The sequence below is a fragment of the Papaver somniferum genome, chromosome 1 (genome assembly GCF_003573695.1).
Source record: "Papaver somniferum cultivar HN1 chromosome 1, ASM357369v1, whole genome shotgun sequence".
NCBI classification, from domain to species: Eukaryota; Viridiplantae; Streptophyta; class Magnoliopsida; order Ranunculales; family Papaveraceae; genus Papaver; species Papaver somniferum.
This window is the reverse complement of record NC_039358.1, coordinates 217,181,626-217,186,983: the sequence shown is the minus strand read 5'-3', so window position 1 is coordinate 217,186,983 and position 5,358 is coordinate 217,181,626. Positions and strand designations below refer to the sequence as shown.

Genomic DNA, 5,358 nt, shown 5'->3' with positions numbered 1-5,358 from the left:
GGTGGATATGCAGGTTCTGGTGGAAGATGAGGAGGTTGTAGTGGTTGAGTTGGTGGTATTGGAGAAGTTTTGGAGGAGGATCTGAAGTCAGTGGTAAGTAAGCTGATTCTTTCTTTCTTATTTGACATAACTTGCTTTATTTTCAACATTTTTTATGAATAGATGTATTTTGTGTACAAATTTATAGCAATATGACATGTTTTGTGTTGTTTCATTAATTTTGTATTCTGTGTACAAATTTATAGCAATACGACATGTTCTGTGTTGTTTCATTAATGTGTATGGATAGTTTGATACTTAGAAATTACTGTGCAAGTGTATGAGTCTTAGAATTCTGATGCACAACATGTGTAACTTGCGTCTACACATCCAAATTTCATGTGTAACTTGCGTATACACATGTATAATTTGCGTATACACATGTGTAATTAGGAGTTACACATGCTAATTGAATGTGTAGCTTATAGTTACATATGTGTTTTCATTGAACTGCTGGATACACATGTCATATATGGATGTGTAATTCTCAGTTACACTAGTCAGGTGCATGTATAACTCCTAATTACACATGCTAAGCAAACAAAAGCACCCAATTGTTGAGACAAAAGCAATTGCAGGAACTTTCCTCCCCCCATTATTGAGACATTACTTCCAAAACACCCAAGGTCTTATCTTCGTGTAATTTCTAGTTAGTGGTGGTGTTTTGGTATGAATCTAAGAGGTTTAGTATGGATAATTTGTATTTGGAGTTAGTGGTGGTGTTTTTGTATGAAGCTTTAGAGGTTTGGTATGGATGTTGGAGCTGTGTTAGACACTGTAAGTTGGATCTACTTTACATTCTGTTTGTCTTAGTGGTGGTGTTTTGGTATGAAATATATTTTTATGCACATCATGTTTTAAATATGTTAGCCATCTATAATCTCATCTTTTATCGACTCTGAGAAGGATATCATGTGATTTCTATAACCATATCCTTGTTTATCAGTTTGCAGCTATGTGTACTCTACGTGACAGTCTGCGTGTTTAACTAGCATTGGTAGACTATGGATGTGTAACTAGTAGTTACACATGCTAATTAAATGTGTAACTTATAGGTACACAAGCTAAATGGATGTGTATCTACTAGTGACACATGTTAATTAGATGTGTAACTATAAGTTACACATGCTAATTTGATGAGATATGCTATACAGTTCTTAGAAACTATTGAATGGTGCTGGCAATAATTTGATTATTTTATTTGTTCCTGAATTTTTCTTTTGTAGTGGATTGACTACGTTAAACTACATAGAGCTTGCTTAATTGTATCAGAAGTGCAAGGATGAAGGTTTGTGTTTCGATTTTTAAATGCCAGTACCTTTTGTTATTTGTCTGAAACTTTTACAAGTAATTCACTGGACTTGACTGATAGACTAGCTTTGGCACTTGATCATCACATATATTGACATATTTAAACTGAACCAAGAATGATGTTCATGTGAAACCAATCCTTTTTTAGCTGTTTGCTCCTGGCCTGTAGTTGTATGTTTTATTTGATGTTTGTGAGTCTTCGTTTATATCTGAATAGGTACTTCCTTGGCCTTCTACAACTGAAGTATCTAGTATTCATGTATTGGAGGTAATTTGTATATGAGCATCTAGGAAGATGCTGGAGTGACTACCAGAGCCACCACACCTTATATGACTGTAACTGTTGATTACACATTTCATATGCATGTGTAACTCCAAATTACACATTTTATATGCATGTGTAACTCCAAAGTACACATGCATTTTATGTGTACTAGATGATTATACATGCTTGTTTATGAGTGTTAGTTAGCTGATTATACATATGCTATGATTTGATGAAATTTGTAGTGGAAGGTATGCTGATCTTTTGTAATGAAATGGTACTGAACATGTTATGGATGTGTTGATTTCAGAGTATGAAAGTTCATAGAGAGATGTAGGAGTGTGCAAGTTGTACAGATGCAGATTTGGCATTGGTTTGTAATGAACGAGTACTGTTATTGCTATCATATAGCTCAGGTATGCACTGGTTGAAGAATCAGAATGGTTTGAGTTAATGATGCTAGGTAGATTTATGTTAGGAGTTAACATTACATGTACTGGTGCAACTACAGTTAAGACAGTGGTATGGAATAGAGGAAATGAAGCTGGCTGGTGCTGAGATTTGTACTCAGTTGGTGTTGGTTGCAGTTGCAGGACATGGGTTCCGATGGAATTGATATGTGGTAAGTTATGGCCTGAGTCTGAGAACTCAATATTGCATGCTAGATGCATGTTAGGATAAACAGGTGCAGACTATGGATGTGTAACTAGTATTTACACATGCTAATTAAATATGTAACTTCTAGGTACACAAGCCAAATAAATGTGTATCTACTAGTTACACATGCAAATTAGATGTGTAACTTATAGTTACACATGCTAATTTGATGGGATATGCATATGTAACTTATAGTTACACATGCTAATTTGATGGGATATGTTATAGTGGTTATATTTATGAAATTGAGAAAAGAACATCAAGTCCTAGTAGTAGGGAGTAGTAGTGGATGCAGATTAGACTAATTAGATGCAGGTTATACTTATAGTTACACATAATAATTAGATGTGTAATTTCTAGTTACACATGATGATTGTATGTGTAACTTATGCTAATATGCATGTGTAACTATTGTTTACATGTGTAACTACTGATTACACATGCATTTTGTTTTCCTGGGTTCATATCTATACCCTGCTGAATCAGTTGTGTGATCATTTTTTGCGATATTAATGTGCTAGCACAAGGTTCCCAGGTGTTTGTATTATTCTGCCAGTATAATTACTGTCTGAAGCTTTACTTTCTGTTGCTTAAAATGTCCTTTGTCATCGATAATATGAAAATGGCTTAGGTACATCTAGACTAGCGCTGTAAAACGTCTTTCTGTTAATACAGTGCTAACAACGTCTTTCTGCTGAAGCAGTGATATCTTAATTAAGAGCTTCTCATTCACTTGCAAGGTTAACTGTATTATTTTATGACTGGTAATTGCTTGATAGTCACCTCTCGTTTTTGCTAGTGTTATTCATTTAGAGATGGATTTGCTGATTTTATGTTGACATATCTAAGTCAGATGCATGTGTAACTCCTACTTACATAATTCAGATGCATGTGTATCTGCAAGTTACACATGTTAATTAGATGTGTAACTTTTACTTACACATACTGATTTTGGGTACACATATCAATATGTATGTGTAACTCTTAGTTACACTAGTCATATGCATGTGTAACTGCTAGCTACACTAGCCAGATGAATGTGTATCTCCTATTTACACATGTTATATACATGTGTAACTCTCAGTTACACAATTCAGATGCATGTGTAACCGCTAGATACACTAGTCAGATGCTTGTGAAACTGAAATATACATTGTTTTATGTACTGTTCATTTTAATCGTATACATACTGATTGCTTGTTGTTATATTTCAGGTTTTAGATAACTTCATAAAAGCTAATTGCTTAAACGTGGTAATGGTCTCGCTGGAACTGGAGTTGACGCTGAATACACAAGTCAGATGCATGTGTAACTCTCAGTTACACTAGATAGACACATATGTAACTCTCAATTACACTAAACAGATGCGTGTGTAACTTCTAGTTACACATGCTAAGAAATTATTGTAAATGAATATTAAAGTAATAACTTTTTTTTTGTGTTTTTTTTTGATGTCTATTTATTTGCATATATATACAAGTGTAACTTTGCATTACACATATCATAAGGATGTGTAACTTCTGGTTACACATGCCATATGCATGTGTAACTTCTGTTTACACCTTTGCACTGTATTTTAATAATTTCGGGCCTAGATTTAATAATTTTGGGCCTAGATTTAAATTTTATTTAATTATGGGCTTGACAATATGCATAAGGGTATCAAGGTCTTTTAAAAACTCGGGGCCTAGATTTAAACTTTTTTTAATTAAGGGCCTCATATTATGGGTTATCCATGGGTTGGGCCTGAGCCTAATTTCCCCTTTTATTAACCATAACCCATTTTCATGACCCACAAGAAAAATTCATTTATTAACTATTGGAATGACCCAAAATATTTTAACCGAGTCAGTAGGGTTTCATAGCTAATTAGTTGAGCCGACTCGAACTAGAATTGATTCAAACTGAATTGATTTTAAAACCTTTTAAAGAAATCAAAGAATGTATAAGAATTCCCTTCTTCCCCTGTCAAGAATAAACCTTAAAAAAATTGTTCCAAATTTTTTGAGAAATCACTCGACTAACCAAGTTTTGTTAGAGTTTGCTGAATTCCTATTTCACATCATGTTAAGGTTACGAATGTGATATATTATGAAAGGTTTGTTGCAAAAACATGGGTGATTAATGGAATCTACTTCTATTTCTCTGTATGGTTTAATGGATGAATATGACTATTCATTTTTTTTAATAGGAAAATAATTTTTTTTATAAATTAATCTTGAGTTAAGTAGAGTTTCTCTTAAATAAGAGCATCAAGCCCCATAGGGGGGTCTTTTTACCAAGAGGAAATGGATATCATACTACTTGCATCATTTGCTAACTGATCTGCTTTGCAGTTTGTATCTCTAGGTACATGAGTGATAACCCACTAATTAAAAGTCTTAAGAAGTTCAAAACAATCCTCAGTAGCAATATAATTATTTGTTCACTTTGTAGATCCTACAACACCATTTAACGCTATCATAAAATTTAGACAGTCTCCTTCAATACGTAGGTTACTGATTTCCTCCTCTTTGCCAACTTTATTGCCTTTAATGCTGAAATTTCCTCTGCTTGCTCTACATCCTCCGCTACTGCTAGAATGCACCACACTCCTTTGAATATCCATGCATATCATTGATTAATATTAGTCCAATACACATACATTTAATCTCTTTGTAAACGAAGCATCAAAGTTAATTTTGATATAGGAATTCATCGATGTCCGCCAATATGGTATACTAGCTCTGTTCCTAATAGCTTGTTCCTGGTTATTATCCATTCTCCTAATATGCTTAGTCCAATCATTGACTGAACTTCCAATATGTTTTATTATACGATCCACCTGCAAAGTAGCGTTATCAAAAATAACAGTACATCTGAACTTCCAGATGTGTCAAAGTGTATGTCCTGCGACTATCACAAAGTTACTAGAAGCATTATTGCCCCAATTTTTTATGAGATTCAGCATACTAGTCCGGCTTTTAATCTATCATTATTATCAAGTATGGACATTCATATTTTCCTAGATACATTACATTCAAGAATAAGTGATCTAGAGTTTCTATCTGGTTACTGCATAGGAGGCAATGAGGATCAACAACATG

The 5,358-nt window shown here is 33.8% G+C and overlaps 2 long non-coding RNA genes across 2 annotated transcripts; both read left to right on the top strand.

Annotated features, from left to right (window-relative positions):
• LOC113315951 lies at positions 1–1,962 on the top strand. Its single transcript, XR_003342980.1, has 3 exons — positions 1–93; positions 1,266–1,327; positions 1,926–1,962. It is a non-coding gene; the product is annotated as an uncharacterized LOC113315951 (long non-coding RNA).
• A 1-nt stretch (position 1,963) lies between these two features.
• LOC113315949 lies at positions 1,964–3,526 on the top strand. The gene is made up of 3 exons (XR_003342979.1): positions 1,964–2,031; positions 2,127–2,237; positions 3,487–3,526. It is a non-coding gene; the product is annotated as an uncharacterized LOC113315949 (long non-coding RNA).
• The last annotated feature ends 1,832 nt before the right edge of the window (positions 3,527–5,358 follow it).